The following is an 18,443-nucleotide window of genomic DNA, read 5'->3' as shown; positions in this document are numbered from 1 at the left end:
ATATTATTACAATATGTGTGAGTTCAAGAAATACGAAAGTATCCTTAAGCGAGAGAGAAAGTCATCTATAGCAAAATCAAAATAATTTAGTGACTTATAATTGAATTGAAATTGATTTCTAATTTTAATGGTACTATCGGTCCAAAGAGCAAATATGCTATAACACTAGTACCGGTATTCTTATGTTGCAGATACCATAGCTTCATTATTTATATCATTTAATTAACATAAATTTACTTATACATTATGTATTTATATTTATTAAATTTTTTCTTGTAATACAAAGACAGATTACCAAGGACTATAAGTGTATTATATTAGGTATAAGAGATTACAACAGATCGTATATGTTGTTGTGGTCTTCACTCCAGAGGTTGGTTTGATGGAGCTCTCCATGCTACTCTATCCCGTGCAAGCTTCTTCATCTCCAGGTACCTACTTCAAACTACATCCTTATGTATCTGCTTAGTGTATTCATCTCTTGGTCTCCCTCTACGATTTTTACCCTCCACACTGCCCTCCATTACTAAATTAGTGATCCATTGATGCCTCAGAACATGCCCTGCCCTACCAACCGATCTCTTTTTCTAGTCAAGTTGTGCCACAAATTCCTCTTCTCCCCAATTTTGTTCAGTAACTCCTCATTACATACGTGATCTACCCATCTAATCTTCAGCATTCTTCTGTAGCACCACATTTCGAAAACTTCTATTCTCTTCTTGGCTAAACTATTTATCGTCCATGTTTCACTTCCGCATGGCTACACTCCATACAAATACTTTCGGAAAAGACTTCCTGATGCTTAAATCTATACTCGATGTTAAAAAATTTCGCTTCTTCAGAAACGCTCTCCTTGCCATTGCCAGTCTACATTTTATATCCTCTCTACTTCGACCATCATCAGTTATTTTGCTCCCCAAATAGCAAAATTCCTTTACTACTTTAAGTGGTTCATTTCCTAAACTAATTTCCTCATCATCACCTGATTTAATTCGACTACATTCCGTTATCCGAATTTTGCTGTTGTTGATGTTCATTTTATATCCTCCTTAGAAGACACTATCAATTGCGTGCGACGGCTCGTCCAGGCCCTTTGCTGTCTCAGACGGAACTAGAATGTCAGCGGCAAACCTCGAAGTTTTTATTTCTTCTCCTTGGATTTTAATTCATACTCCAATTGTTTTTTCTTTAACTGCTTGCTCAATGTATAGATTGAATAATATCTGGCATACACTACAACTACATCTCACTCCATTTTCAACCACTGCTTCTGTTTCATGCCCCTGTACTCTTATTATTGCCATCTGGTGTCTGTACAAATTGTAAGTAGCCTTTCACTCCCTGTATTTGACCCCTGCCACCTTCATAATTTGATAGAGAGTATTCTAGTCAACATTGTCAAAAGCTTTCTCTAAGACTACAAATGCTAGAAACGTAGGTTTGCCTTTCCTTAATCTATTTTCGAAGATAAGTCGTAGGGTTAGTATTGCCTCACGTGCTCCAACATTTCTACGGAATCGAAACTGTTAATCCCCGATGTCGGCTTCTGCCAGTTTTTCCATTCGTCTGAAAGAAATTCGTGTTAGTACTTCACAGCCCTGACTTCTTAAACTGAAAGTTCGAAAATTTTTACCTGTCACATCTGTTTTCTTTAGGCTTGGAAATACTACACCCTCAATTAAATCGCCCTTGTATAGACCCTCTATATACTCCTTCCACCTTTCTTATATCCCTTCTTTGCTTAAATCTGGTTTTCCATCTGAGCTCTTGATATCCATAGAAGGTGTTCTCTTTTCTCCAAAGGTCTCCTTCATTTTCCTGTAGATAGTATCTATCTTACCCAAAATGATATATGCCTCTACATCATTACATTTGTCCTCTAACCATCCCTGCTTAGCCGTTTTGCACTTCCTGTCAACCTCATTTTTGTGACGTTTGTATTCTTGATACACTCAGTCTCTCACTGTGCCCTAGAGAAAGAAGTATAATGGCGCCAAGTCGTGGGACCGTGTGGCCATCTCCTTTCATCAATTAAATTCAATATCTCTTCTGTTAACCAAGGATTTCTACTGACCCTCGTCTTTTTACCTATTTCATCCTATGCTGCCTTCACTATTTCATCTCTCAAAGCTACACATTCTTCTTCTACTGTATTTCTTGCCCCCATTCTTGTCAAACGTTCACTAATGCTCTGTCTGAAACTCGCTAAAACCTCTAGTTCTTTCAGTTTATCCAGGTCCTACCTCCTTAAAAAATGATTAACTCTCTCTCTACATATAAGGATGTCTCCCGTAACTGTGATACCTCAAATATGTTTGTAACAACAATAAATATTCAAAAACAGTTTTCACCAACATGAACCTACAGCAGGGGCTTAGGAAACCAAATACTATGCGAAATTTTAAAACGTATACAAATACTGTTTTCAACACAAACTTTGGTATTTTTAAATGGACACCCCTATTATTTCGCATGCAATCAATAGCATGAAAACTCAAAAAAATAATTGCGTTGGTTGCATCGCATTACGTCAATTATATCCCGAGAAATTTCGAAGCGAAGCTGACGCTTGAAATAAACGAAGCGCACAGCTAACGCACGTCCTGAGACTCAAGCGTGCACCTCACGCTGCCTGTGTCAGGGGCGCACACAATGAGAAGGTAAACACAATCCACAAAAATAAACAAGTAACACGTGCAAAACAAAGTTACGTTTTTCAAATTGTAAATGTATGTATATTCTAGCGAAATGAACTAGAGCTACAATTAGAGATAACGTACTCGAATTCACAGTGCTAAACAAATATACTACTGCCCTGTCGCCCACAGAAACTGTATTGTTGTGCATTACATTCAGCATAGAAAATACACCCACATCTTGACCAATAAGACTGTGTCACGTCAACACATGTTCGAAGTGCCCTTCGTTTGCTTCAGTACATGTTTGCAGACGGGTGACGAGAGAGTGTTGCACAGATTGTCGAGTCTCTCCAGATATTGCCGCACACGCCGCAGTAATACGATGTTGCATATCCTCTACTGTCATTGGGGGTTCTTGATACATTCAGTCTCTCACTGCGCCCCAGAGAAAGACGTGTAATGGCGCCAAGTCGTGGGATCGTGTGGCCATCGCACAGTACCTCCTCGCTCTGTCCACCTATTTTGAATTGTCGCATCTAGAACGTCCCTGGCAACTTTTGCATTGTGTGCGGCACATCCATCTTGTTGGAACCACATAGACAGCAGAGTTTATAATCCTAGATCCTCTATGAGGAGCGCTAGTATTGTTGAAGAAATGATGCATATCGCTGTCCATTCAATGTTCCACGGTAAAAATTGGAACCTACAATACAGTTAGCAATGATACCGCACCAGACATTGATAATCCACTGTCACTGGTGAGCATCTTGGCGAATCCTGTGGGGATTTTGCACGGACCAGTAGTGCATGTTTCACAGATTCACATTATCGTGATTTGTAGATGAACCCATCGTCCTTAAACAACATGTTGGTTAGGAGTACTGGGTTTCCTTGCAACTGCTGAAGTGCAGAAGAACAGAATGCAGTGCAGGATTCAAAGTCATTCCGGCACAGTTCTTGGTGCAGTGAGACATGGAACGGATGAAACCGAAGCCCTTGCAAGATTATGCACACACTTTTTTTTTTTTTTGGTCATCAGTCTACTGACTGGTTTGATGCGACCCGCCAAGAATTCCTTTCCTGTGGTAACCTCTTCATCTCAGAGTAGCACTTGCAACCTACGTCCTCAATTATTTGCTTGACGTATTCCAATCTCTGTCTTCCTCTACAGTTTTTGCCCTCTACAGCTCCCTCTAGTACCATGGAAGTCATTCCCTCATGTCTTAACAGATGTCCTATCATCCTATCCCTTCTCCATATCACTGTTTTCCACATATTCCTTTCCTCTCCGATTCTGCGTAGAACCTCCTCATTCCTTACCTTATCAGTTCACCTAATTTTCAACATTCGTCTATAGCACCACATCTCAAATACTTCGATTCTCTTCTGTTCCGGTTTTTCCACAGTCCATGTTTCACTACCATACAATGCTTTACTCCAGACGTACATCCTCAGAAATTTCTTCCTCATATTAAGGCCTTTATTTGCTATTAGTAGACTTCTCTTGGCCAGAAATGCCTTTTTTGCCATAGCGTGTCTGCTTTTGATGTCCTCCTTGCTTCGTCCGTCATTGGTTATTTTACTGCCCAGGTAGCAGAATTCCTTAACTTCATTGACTTCATGACCATCAATCCTGATGTTAAGTTTCTCGCTGTTTTCATTTCTACTACTTCTCATTACCTTTGTCTTTCTCCGATTTACACACCACTGTGGCTTAATCCTGCACCTCGTGCAATTTCACCTACACCCACCAGAGGACTGCGTGCTACAGAGAACAGCAAATTCGTTTCCATTGCCAGTCGCTGGCGTTGTACGTCGACGTTTTGTGGCAGCCCAGCTTCCTGTTTCCGTGAGTGTCTTGCAGTTGTTGCCAATGGCTCGACGGGACCGGACACCGCCGATCTTGGTAACGTTCACCATACAGTGTCGCAGCTGCGGGTGCATTTCTGCGACATTCGCCATAAATTAAAATAATTTCCAGTTCTTTTATTACTGAAAGCAGGCATATCGACTAGATGACGACAAATGTAACAAGCCTCAAGAAAACAGGTTTTAATTTGGCAACGTATGTGGATTACGTTACAGTATGAGAGCTGTTCTGCATACTAGATTAGATGACGACAAATGTAACAAGCCTCAAGAAAACAGGTTTTAATGTGGTAACGTATGTGGATTACGTTACAGTATGAGAGCTGTTCTGCATACTAGATTAGGAGACACTTGTAGACTGAAGTTGGAGCGTGCTCAGGTAATATTGGTATGTTTACAGTAGGTTACAGGCGCCAGTGCAGGCAGCCCCTGCACTGAGCACAGTACTACATGCGACGCATAACGTTAGAAACTGTGACGTGGTTGCTATCCTTTACAGGCCACGTATTTCAGAATTTACGAGCTTTAGAAACTTGAAACCAAGTGTATTACCACTAATTATACCTCTAGTTGTCATTTCGCAACAAAAAACATTGTGCGCAGGAAAGCCATCATTCTGATACAGCGTTATTTGACACATTACAAGAGGCGGACCGGTTCAGGTAAGGTACAGCTCAAGAAGGGGCTAAACTGTTCCCCTTTAGGAGTGCCATCAATGAATAATGGACCAGTGATGTGTTGTCATACAATACCGCACCATACATTAACACTCCTCTGGCTTAGTACGTAAATCACATCACGATTACCGGCAGCGTGAGGTGCACGCTTGAGTCTCAGGACGTGCGTTAGCTGTGCGCTCCGTTTATTTAAAGCGTCAACTTCGCTTCGCAAGTTCTCTTGATGTAATTGTCGTATTGCGATGCAACCAACACCATTATTTTGTTGTTTTTCGTGCTGTTGATTGCATACGAAGTAATAGTGGTGTCCATTTAAAAATAATAAAGTTTGTGTTGAAAATAGTATTTGTTTACCGTTTAAAGTTTCGCATAGTATTTGGTTTCCTAAGCCCCGCCGTACGTTCATACCGGTGAAAACCTTTTTTGAATATCTATCGTTGTTCCAGAGATATTTGAGGTGACAGAGTTAGGTGAGACACCCTATATATATATATATATATATATATATATATATATATATATATATTACAGGGTGATTCACGAAGACATACAAATATTTTAATATGTTATTCTACAAGTAAAGCCAAAGAAAAAGGTTTACATAAACGAAGGTCAGCAAATGTTTAATTACGAAGTTACGGCTGATAAAATATTTTGCCTGAAATTTAGCAACTTCGCTAATATGAAGCCATCACAAAACTGTACGAGGTTAAAGTAAAGAACGATTTCCATTTATTTATAAGATCGCAAGATCTTCACGCTCTTAAAACAGAAATAAATATCAGTACGGAATACAAACTGTTACTTTTCACTAGACACTCAGCTCACACGGAAGCTGCAAGAGAAAATAAACACAGAAGCTCTAAATAATCACTAGACAATCACAAGAAAAGACAGGTAATATTCACTTCTTAGTAGAGGCTAGTAAAAAAGTACTGTAGTAAATTAAATGCTATGAACTAACGCAGTCTGCTGGCACTGCCGCTGATGGACTGTTCTGTTTGGGTAGCTGGACCAAGGCAGACTAAAAAACTACTGGTCGCAAACTCGAAGTGAAGCAAATGCCAGTAGTGCTAATGGCTGTGTGAAGTTGCGCTGCTAACCAAGCTCATATGGAAGCTAGTGCAAGTAATAATTATGCATGCTCTAAATATAATCAAACAGCAAACATGCAAATAAAAACGTAGATAATATTCATCTTTTGACAGAAGTTCGTAAAACAAAAACCACTGAACTAAACGCTGTGTACTAACACAAACTACTGACAGTTACACTGCTGGCCGGTGCTCCTCCCTGGTTAGCTGGACCAAACCATGTACTGGACTGGGCATTTGCAACACATGACTTTATATGTTTTAAAGGGCGAAGTTTTATCTTCTCTGCTTTTTAGCTTATGAGGTAGTCTGTGGTATATTTTATAGTTTGTTTCGAATAAAATTCTTATTTTATATCGTTTGAAAATATTGGCAATTTTTTAGATTAGCGTGGAAAGGAAGAGTGTTGGTAGTCTATTTTCTTAGTTCTTGATAGATATTTTTTAGCTAAATTGTCTGTTGGTGTAGCTTTGTACCAATCAGCTGCAGCTATTGGTCTTATGATTCTGATTTAATTCTGCAGTTTCTCATCACTCAGTGGGTATATTAGTGCTCTATGAATCTCTGAATGGTACACTGCTAGTTTTTCCATGATGGGGTGGCAGGAGGATGCATGTATGTTTGTGTCATTAGTGGTTGGCTTCCTGTACATGGGGAAGATATCCTTATCACACTGCTTGCAGACGGTTATAGCAAGAACGTTAGTATTATTATTTACTTCTTGACCACAGATGAATTTAATGCTCCTGTCCAGTTTGTGGGAGACTTTTAGGACGTCTTGAACATCTTTACGTGCCCCTTCAATAATTAGCAATGTGTCATCTATGTTCCCGCTGTCAAAGTGCATGTTGGTTTTCTGTGTGAAAGCTTTGTGCTCCGCGTGTTTGGGGAATATGCCAGGTATTTTCATAGTTCCTCACATGCTGGCACCCATTTGTTCGTTTATAGATTTTTTCGTTGAAAGAGAAGTAATGATACTTCAACGGCAGTTCAAAGAGGTCAACGAATTCAATGACCTCTGCAGAGGAAAGTTCTTTTTATTTTATTAGGTTCTGCTTCATAATACCTATCGTATCATGAATGGAGATGTTAGTAAATAGATTAGCTGTAAGTATTGACATTTGTTAGTACTGTGCGCGTCTTTCAGATCACTGGCGAATGAGAGACTGCTTTTATTGAATAGTTTCTTTCAGCTTTTACCACTTGATCTGTTACTTTGTAAAGGTATCTCGCTCTACCCTAACAACAAGATATTATTAACACAATTCCGCACATAAAGATGCTTGTGTGAAACTTCGAAGAGCTTAGTGGGCAAAGAGACAAATGGGTATGTAGTGAACTGTTTTATTTGAACGCGTCCTATAATTTTGTTCCTTCTTCTTATGAGTGTTTCATAAAAATTGGTTTCTTTACCCATTCTGTGGAGAAAGAAACTGTCCATTTATATTCTTTTATGTGAATTGAAAACTATAACAGCTAAAACCGATATATGATTTCCATATTTAGAAAAGTTGACATTATTAAATACATTCTTGGTGGTAGATACATATATACAACTTAACGATTTTTTGACGAAACTTCCAAAACAAGTGATAGCAGGCAACATTTCCTGAAGTTTCAGTAATGGTCCATAGAGGTCGTAGCAACTAATTCTGAAGTATTGTTGAATTTTATGATTTACTTAGGTACTTTATTCGTACTAATATTTACTTTGGCCAGATACTCTGGGATAATTAATTTCACTTCATTCTATTTTATTTAGTACCCATACATCAATGACAGCCCTTGCTCTTCCATCATTTATGTTCACTACAGCACGTTTATTTTTGTGTGAACTATTACTTCTTTCAGTCATACACCATTCTAAGTTTTGTCTACTTGCTAATGAATATCTTTCGTCTTTGACAGTAGAACAGGACGCAGGAGTAAGAAAAAAGGTTCGTGTTGTGTCAGTTGAAGAACGAAGTCCAGTGTCAAAGTTGATACCGTACAACAGAACCACAAGTAAGAACAGTCACTACCTGACACAGTAAGAAATGAGAGACGTTCGTAGGCGTATACGCACCCTCAAGAAGTTCCATACACTGCCGCTACTGCTGAAAGAGTGCTTACGTTAGATCGTGTTACTATTCTGCCCACCCTCTCATCACTACCTATGAGGATACTATCGTCTTACTTCAGATCCAACCATGCGAGTTCTATGAAAATCAAGAAATGTACGAGTGTATCAAACTTTATAATCAATTGGTCACTGAGGGATGACTGTAACTGTATAATGTATCAAGTGGTAAGATGGTGTTCAGTGACAGTAACAATATAGACGATCCTGTGGACATGGATTATTCCATGTCAGGTATTTTACGTTGTTTAAAGTTTAATAATCTGGTCTAATTTTGTGTGTATGTTGTGGTATCCACTCAACCTCCTTCAGAAGTAAATATAGATTCTTTTTTCAGTACTTCACATACAGTTCCACATCCATTTGGTATCCAAAATTCCTTACAAGCAGTGAACAATCAGGAAATAAAATACATAACTTTTTTAACTTAGAATATCACACGATTCGGAACAGTAAGACGTTATATTCTGTTTAATGTTTCTTCTAACTTGTCTTGTTTCAGGTTTATGTGGGTTGTGTTCTGCACATGATAATTCTCCCAACCACGACCTATACCATCATTTCAGGCTTCTGTTGTGATTTACAACGGTTGACTTTGCAGTTTACATACAACGCTTAGTTCTTCAAGTTCTACCTCAAAACATTTTAGACTTTATTCTACAAATATTTAATGATTTTCTTGTTTTACGACTGTTAGTTAACTATCGTTCTACTCAAATGAAACTGTATGGTTCCAGAGGTCTTTTCAGGTCTCAAACATCTATGAAGTATATAAGCAGTCTGAAGCAACAATTGAAAATTTGTACCAAGAATGGGATTCCAAAGCAGGTTTCCTGCTCAGTAGCCAGCCGTTAACCACTACATCATCCTGGCGTAGTGGCTTTGCACAAATACACACAGTACCCCAGCACGCCTTTGTCCTCAATCCGATTCCCATTCAATACTCAGCCCACTAAGCATTCCCCCAGAGGCTCTCCACTTGTAATGTAACAGCACCTCACCACCGAACGAAACGTGGGTCCTGCCTGAAATAGATGCATAAGTGCTTTAAACAATTTAAACTGTTCGAATCCATACACTTCTTCAATTTTAAAACATACGTCACGTATATATGCAGATATTTATGCAGACTGAATCGACGAAGCAAGTGATCAAGCCTTGACCAGCGTTCGGTCAAATTTTCATTTGTCAGTTCAGTCTGTAAATATACATCACGTCGTTTTATTATTCAATAAATTCGATTCATAATCTGAGACTTAAATTCACATTCCTGTGAAATTTGAAAGTACTTCTGGTACCACGTGCTGCGAAATTTGAATTCGCGCCATACGACATGGACGTCGAAGACCCCTAGAGATCTGTGCACCATCGCGCCGTAAGCTGTGGGGGCGCGAGCCTCCTGGCCCACATTTAGTGTGAGGGCGCCGCAGTGGAACATGGCTGTCAATAGCGGCGCGCCCGATCATGTATTTAAGTGCCGGCCTCTCGCTCAGCCGGTCCCCATTTTGATTACCCCCTCTTCCCCACCGTCCTTGACCGCACTGACACCTCTGTTCCTCCACTCGCCCCTAGCTTCCAGTCCTTGGATCGGTTACCCCACTCAGATATCAACACTCCCATCACTGCACATGACATCACACTCGTCCTCCACTCCAAACGCTACACCGCCCCTGGTCATAATGGTGTCACCTACTGCCATCTCAAGGAATCCCCCCATTCTTCTTGACTGTCCTTGCTACCCTGTACAATGTCCTCCACTCCACTGGATTTTACCCCAACCTGTGGAAGACTTCCCTTGTCCTGCTGTTCCCTAAACCCAAAAAACCCCCATCTGGTACCTCTTCCTATCGTCCCTTCTGCCTCACCTCCGTGTTCAGTAAGGTCTTCATCCTCTCTCACCGTATTCACCGCCACCTTAACCAGCACCACCTCCTTCCCCTTACCCAATGTGGCTTCTGGACTTCCTTCTCTTCCGACGACCAGCTACTTAACCTTACCAGTCTTCTTTCCGCCCAACTTAACTCCAGTCGCTCTGCTACCTTTGTTTCCCTTGACGTCCAGAATGTCTATGAGCATGTCTGGCATCCCAAGCTCCTCTTCAGACTCCAGACCTATGCTCTCCCCATCAACTTCATTGATCTCGTTGCTTCCTTCCTCTCCCATCGTCCCTCCTGTGTGACTATCCACAATTCCAACTCTCGTACTTTCTATCCCTCTGCTGGTGGGCCCCACAGCTCTGTCCTTTTCCTTCTCCTCTATCTCCTGTCCACTACTGATATGCCCAAACCTCCCCCACCTGTTCATGTTCTGCAGTGTGCTGATGACACCGCCTTCCTAGCCCTTTATCCTACCCTTCAACGGTCACAACATACCCTCCAAACTCACCTTGACCATACTCACCTTGACCAAACTCACCAAATTGCGCTTGGTGCAACAAGTGGTTCCTCTGTATCAACCCCTCCAAGAACCAGGCGATCATCATAGGCCGCACTATCTGCTCCTTCTATCTACATGATTTCTACCTCACCATTTATGACCGTCTTATCCACCTCACTCCTACCCTCAAATACCTTGACCTCACCCTCAACCGCCACCTCACCTGGACACATCATCTCGTTACCATTCAACACAAAGCTCACAACAGACTCCGCCTCCTGAAACTCCTGTCTGGTCAGACATGGGGTCTGCATCCTTCCACCTTCACGCCTACAAATCCTTGAGCCACACCATCCTCTGTTATGGAAGTGCGGCTTGGATTTCCACCCCTCTGAGGTTCTATAAATCCCTCCATATCCGCGAACGCCATGAGCTCCACCTCGCCTTCTGCATCCGCCTTCCACCCCCCATGCACATCCTCTACGACCTCATCCCCTTCCTCCACCTTCTCCTTTTCCTTGAACACATCCACACACTATATATTGTCCGCTGCATTGATCCTGCTCACCCCTTGGTGTCTCCTTTCCTCTCCACCCCCAGCCCATTGCCGTACCTTTACCGTTGCGTCCCACCCTCTCTCCATCTCCACACCCTCGGCCTGCTTTCCCAACGCAACTTCCACCATCTACTCCTCCCAGATAATGAGCTTCGCCCTGACGTCTACCCTTCCTACCAACTGTAACCCCATCTTCCTCCTGCCTCCTCCTCAGGGCTCTCTCTCCTCCCCCTCCCTTCTCCTGAGTGTCTTTCCCCTCCTACGCCCCTTCCCTCTCTTGTGACCCCTTCACCGTCTCTGCACTCCCTCCTGCCTTGTCTTCACTCTTCATCTCCTACCCCACCAGTCTTCTGCCTCTTAGTGTATCCACTGACGCCCCTACTCTTTTCATCCCGCCGCTTCCCCTGCCACCCCTTGCTCTCCCCTCCTTTTCCGTCATCTCCAGCCTCTTCCTCGGCAGGTCCTTATTCTGCATCATGTGTGCTCCAAGTGAATTTTAAGTGTGTTGTTCTGGAGTGTTTTAATACTGTGACCGAATTTTAACCTGTGTGTGTGCCTTCAGTGTCTTCTTTGTGTTTTCAGAATCGCCAACTGTGTTTTTTAACTTTATGTCGACTTTTTGGACTGTACCGCCCATGAACGTCTCCATCTCAGTGTATTTTTACCTCCATTACCTCTCCTTACTCTGTTTTATGTTCCCCCTTTTATCGAGTTTTTATTCTTGCCTAAGTTGTCGTGTCACTCAGCTGAAGAGCGGCGGATTGTGCTGCTGATAGCCCTGCCCTGCCCATATGGGTCAGGGGAATGAAATAACAATTTAAAGAAATGCTCAGTCGGCCAGTCTAGCTTGCGTACGTCTCTAGACATATCGCTTCGCTATAGACAGCATATTTACTTTCTTGTTCTGTGTACGAGTGGACGTACTTGTCTAGTTAGGTCTTCTTGTGACTGTTGTTTCGTTGTTGTTGTTCGTAAGGTCTTCAGTGGTCGTGTCCATCCTCTCCCATTTGTGTTGTTGTCCGTGGGCCGCTCCACGGGTTCCGCCTCGCTTTCCGTCACTGTTGAATTCAGTTACAACAGTGCTTGTTTTTTTAATGACATTTCTCGATTTCCTTGTGACTTATAATATGTAAGCTAATTCCAGATACCGGCATAGACACTTGTCCTCGTCTGTGTTTGATCTATTCAAAAGGCATTTGGGAATCAACAGTGATCTGAGAATCCATATCCAATTACACTTCGAACTGTGCGTCACGTATTTAGAGCAGTGTAACTATTTGTTTCAGACTTAGATCTTCCCGTTTTCCTTATCTTCCTGAACAAATTTTTGTCTGTCATTAAATAATTTCAAGGAAAGTTACAGACGTATTATGTAAACTGATAGTGGAGGGAGGAGAAAGGAAGGCGAAGGAACTAATGATATCGGCTGCATCGAGACTTCACGCATAATCTGCAGCGACGAGTGAAATTTGTGGTGGACCGGGACTCAAACCCAGGATCTCCTGATTACTAGGAAATTGTGTTAACCATTGCGCCACCTGGACATAGTGTTAACTGCAAATGGACGGACTATCTCAGCATCCTCCCGGCAGACCCACATTCCCACCCACCGCTATCACAGTCAACATCCATGTCCACTGTGCTCGCTAATTTAGGATTCCCGCTGGAGATCGATCGTAAGAGTGCTTCTACACTGATGGTTGTGAATTCATAGCCCATTCACGCGTAACAGTTATATGAACGCGTATTGTCTGTTCTTTCGTACATGTCCGAAAGAACAGACACCACACATTCATAGAGATTGCTATTGTGGCATTGTCCAGAGCCTTTTTTGGGTTTACATGTTATTACGTTATGGGCGACTTTCACCCGGTTCTGTACATGAACAGTTTTTTTGTGGTTTCTTTTCCTTTTTTCCATATCAATCTCCGATTTTCGTAAAAACAACTCGTATGGCTACAGCATATACCTCCTGTTGTTATTTCAATTCCTTTACTTGTGTTTTCATCGAAGTCACTATTTAAGACGCCAATTTTAAATTTGTGCTTCGTACAAGCTTCATTTACTTGTATTATGAATACAAAGTCGCGTCCAACAAAGCTCACGTGCCTTAGTTTTTCAAATTATCATTAATTACCGCAAATACTTGTAATGCTATCGATATTATCACCTGGTCGCGTACTTTCCTAGACTTTTCTTACTTTATCACAAATAATTTCATCTTTATTAGCGTCCGCAGCTCGTGGTCTAGTGGCTAGCGTTGCTATCTCTGGATCACTGGGTCCCGGGTTGGATTCCTGACCGGATTGGGGATTTTCTCTGCCTGGTTACCGTGTGTTTGTGATGTCCTCATTATTTCATTATCATCATAATCATTCGCGACTGTGGCTAGATAGCATCGAGTAAAAATACGATTGAGTAAAAAGTGGGATTTGTACGGGTGCTGATGACCGGGCAGTTGAACGCCCCACAAAGCAAACATCATCGTTTTTATTAGCAGCTATCTTAGTATGCATGGTAACCTCTGCCCCATTAGACGTAACGTCTGTGTCAACAGATGCTCGCGTACTATTTACAATGCGTCTAAACCTTCGTTTGGAATAAATGGTGTCATATTGCTACTGCCCTCAATGTTCTTTCTCTTTTCTGTCCAACTCCCTTGTTACGTCTTCCTTTATCTGCTCCCAAACACATGGTTTTAATCCTTGATATTGGTTTCTGAGTTGTTTCATGTAGTTATGCATTTCTATAGTCTCTTCTCACTATTAATAACTGTGTTTAATGTTATCGGATTACTGTTATCACACTCCTTTCCTTTGTTTGCATTTAGTACATCCATTCTTGACAGGTATTATGTTTGTCTATGGACAAGAGTGAACAGTGTTCACACCAGAGACGTTATTCTTCTGCCTTGCTGCTAATGCTGCCATGTTCTCAACCTCAGGTGGCTCAACCAAGCTGCAGCCACTCGCAGGCTCCAGTGAAGCAACATAAGTTCTCTCTGCCCTGATGTCTCACTCCCGCTGCCTCTACTGCCATTGTGCTGTACATGTCCCTTTTCTCGACACCACAGAGCTCATTACGGTAACTGCCACCTCATTGATAATTGTCCTGTCTATTTTTAGACGGAAAACAGCTTTCTGCCTTGGTTCATTACGCCACCTATGCGGCTTTTAGTCTTCTTCACATGTGTCATTAACATTACAAGGGGCTGATCGTTATATCTCATGAGTTCTCTACATCTGTTCATAATATTACATGGTTTCCTTCATATTTATTGCTGTCATTACTGTTTCTTTCATTCTGGTTGTTCTGTAGAAGGAATCAGGTAATTCTTCCGCACAGCTGTTAATAAGAACCTTGTATTTTGGGTGGCTTTAATTTCTCCTCTTTTTCTAAAACGAAATTATTGATATCTTTGCTTATAATGTAACTTAGTTTCTCCTAAACATTGTTTTCTGGGTTCGAAATTTTACTTTGAATTTGTGACGTGTTAGAGGCACCCAGTCGTTCAGGAACGTTAACTTGTTGAGTAAATTAGTTGTTTTTTTCTTTCAGAAACAGTTTTTCTCACATTGGAAATATGAGTTTTCTTTTTCTTTACTGTTTCGGTTTTTCATTGATAGTAAGTTCTACCCTAAATTCTGATTTTACACAAACAAGTTTATTCTGCATGAAACTTGCAAATGATGTTACCATTTAAACTCCCACATTTTCAACTTTCGTATACAGTGTCCATAATCCCTTTCATATTCATTATTTAAGTTTGAGCCTCTACTTTTCTGCCTACAGAGCCAATTTTTTTCCAACTGGCTATTCAGTTGACTGCTTGGTCATGAATTTTTCAATTGGCTACTCCCTGTCCAATTTTATTGCTTATTAATAGATTCTGGTTAGTCATTTCTGTTGATAGAACCTTCAGCAAATCGTTCATGCTTAACTGAAGTTAATATTCCTGTCAGACATTAGTACAGTCCAGGCTTCGTTGCCCCAATTTCAGGTATTGCTTCTTGCTTTATCTGTGAAACATTCATTGTACCTGTAGAGTTGTTACACAGTCATCTCTGTCTACGTAAATCTCCTACAGTATATACCCATCTTTGTCTGACGATGCTCAAAATAAATAAATAAACTTACAAATGTGTGTGAAATCTTATGGGACTTAACTCCTTAGGGCATCAGTCCCTAAGCTTACACACTACTTAACCTAAATTATCCTAAGGACAAATACACACACCCATGCCCGAGGGAGGACTCGAGCCTCCGCCGCAGCCAGCCACACAGTCCATGACTGCAGCGCCTCAGACCGCTCGGCTAATCCCGCGTGGCGACGCTGCTGAGCCAAATGCCTACAATCTTATCACTGTCCTGTGCTTTCTCAGTCTGCATATTAACTTCCATTTTTATATGTTTACCTTGTTATAATTTACCAATCCCTTGAAAATTTTGTAACTTATTACCGTACAATAAACACGCCACAGTGAACGCTACTTTTAATACAGTGTAGACCTCGCAGACCGCACGTAAAACACCGATTCTCAACTTAATGTAGTACATTATGTGCTGTTATTTTACAAAATTCTGGAAGCAGCCATGTCACTAATGGTTTGTTTAGGTAGTACGATTCAAAATTATTTATTCTTCCCAGAAAAATTCCGTACCAAGTAATAATAATTTCTGAAAAGTCACACAAAACAGTAACTGCAAGTGGTTGTTGTTGTTGTGGTCTTCAGTCCTGAGATTGGTTTCATGCAGCTCTCCATGCTACTCTATCCTGTGCAAGCTTCTTCACCTCCCAGTACCTACTGCAGCCTGCATCCTTCTGAATCTGCTTAGTGTATTCATCTCTTGGTCTCCATCTACGATTTTTACCCTCCATGCTGCCCTCCAATACTAAATTGGTGATTCCTCGATGTCTCAGAACATGTCCTACCAACCGATCCCTTCTTCCAGTCGAGTTGTGCCACAAGCTCCTCTTCTCCCCAATATTATTCAATACCTCCTCATTAGTTATGTGATCTACCCATCTAATCTTAAGCATTATTCTGTAGCACCACATTTCGAAAGCTTCTATTCTCTTCTTGTCTAAGCTATTTATTGTCTATGTTTCACTTACATACATGGCTACGCTCCATAAAAATACGTTCAGAAACGACTTCCTGACATCTAAATCTATACTCGGTGTTAACAAATTTCTCTTCTTCAGAAACGCTTTCCTTGCCATTGCCAGTCTACATTTTATATCCTCTCTACTTCGACCATCATCAGTTATTTTGCTCCCCAAATAGCAAAATTCCTTTACTACTTTAAGTGTCTCATTTCCTAATCTAACACCCGCAGCATCACCCCAATTAATTCGGCTACATTCCATTATCCTCGTTTTGCTTTTGTTGATGTTCATCTTCCTTTCAAGACACTGTCCATTTCGTTCAAGTGCTCTTCCAAGTCCTTTGCTGTCTCTTTTCGTTTGTTTCCTTTATTGCTTCCTCAATATACAGATTGAATAACATTGGAGATAAGCTACAACCCTGTCTGACTCCCTTCCCAACCATTGCTTCCCTTTCATACCCCTCGATTCTTATAACTGCCATCTGCTTTCTGTACAAATTGTAAATAGCCTTTCGCTGCCTGTCTTTTACCCCTGCCACCTCCAGATTTTGAAAAAGAGTATTCCATTCAACATTGACAAAAGTTTTCTCCAAGTCTACAAATGCTAGAAACGTGGGTTTGCCTTTCCTTAATCTTTCTTCTAAGATAAGTAGTAGGGCCAGTATTGCCTCACGTGTTCCAACAATTCTACGGAATCCAAACTGATCTTCCCCGACATCAGCTTCTACCAGTTTTTCCATTCGACTGTAAAGAATTCGCGTTAGTATTGTGCAGCTGTGACTTATTAAACTAATTGTTCTGTAATTTTCACATCTGTCAACACCTGCTTTCTTTGGGATTGGAATTATTATATTCTTCTTGAAGTCTGAGGGTATTTCTCCTGTCTCATACATCTTGTTTACCAGGTGGTAGTGTTTGGTCAGGGCTGGCTCACCCAAGCCTGCCAGTAGTTCTAGTGGAATGTTGTCTACTCCGGGGCCTTGTTTAGACTCGGGTCTTTCAGTGCTCTGTCAAACTCTTCACGTAGTGTCATGTCTCTCATTTCATCTTCGTCTACCTCCTCCTCCATTTCCATAATATTGTCCTCAAGTACGTCACCCTTGTATAGACCCTCTATATACTCCTTCAACCTTTCTGCTTTCCCTTCTTTACTTAGAACTAGGTTTCCATCAAAGCTCTTGATATTCATGCAAGTGTTTCTCCTTTCGCCAAATTTATCTTTAATTTTCCTGTAAGCAGTATCTATCTTACCCCTAGTGAGATAAACCTCTACATCCTTACATTTGTCCTCTAGCCATCCCTGCTTAGCCATTTTGCACTTCCTGTCGATCTTATTTTTGAGACTTCTGTATTCCGTTTTGCCTGCTTCTTTTACTGCATTTTAATATTTTCTCCTTTCATCAATTAAATTCAATATATTTGCTGTTACCCAAGGGTTTCTACTAGCCCTCATCTTTTTACCTATTTGATCCTCTGCTGTCTTCACTATTTCATCCCTCAGACCTACCCATTCTTCTTCTACTGTATTTCTTTCCCCCAGTCCTGTCAATTGTTCCCTTAGGCTCTCCCTGAAACTCTGTACAACCTCTGGTTCTTTCAGTTTATCCAGGTCCCATCTCCTTAAATTCCCACCTTTTTGCTGTTTCTTCAGTTTTAATCTACAGTTCATAACCAAAAGATTGTGGGCAGAGTCCACATTTGCCCCTGGAAATGTCCTACAATTTAAAACCTGATTCCTAAATCTCTGTCTTGCCATTATATAATCTATCTGATACCTTTTAGTATCTCCAGGGTTGTTCCATGTATACAACCTTCTTTCATGTTTCTTGAACCAAGTGTTGGCTATGATATGTCTTACAATTTAAAACCTGGTTCCTAAATCTTTGTCTTGCCATTATATAATGTATCTGATACCTTTTAGTATCTCCAGGGTTCTTCCATGTATACAACCTTCTTTTATGATTCATGAACCATGTGTTGGCTATGATTAAGTTATTCTCTGTG

Source organism: Schistocerca gregaria, chromosome 6 (assembly GCF_023897955.1).
Source record: "Schistocerca gregaria isolate iqSchGreg1 chromosome 6, iqSchGreg1.2, whole genome shotgun sequence".
NCBI classification, from domain to species: domain Eukaryota; kingdom Metazoa; phylum Arthropoda; class Insecta; order Orthoptera; family Acrididae; genus Schistocerca; species Schistocerca gregaria.
This window is presented reverse-complemented; position numbering follows the sequence as displayed.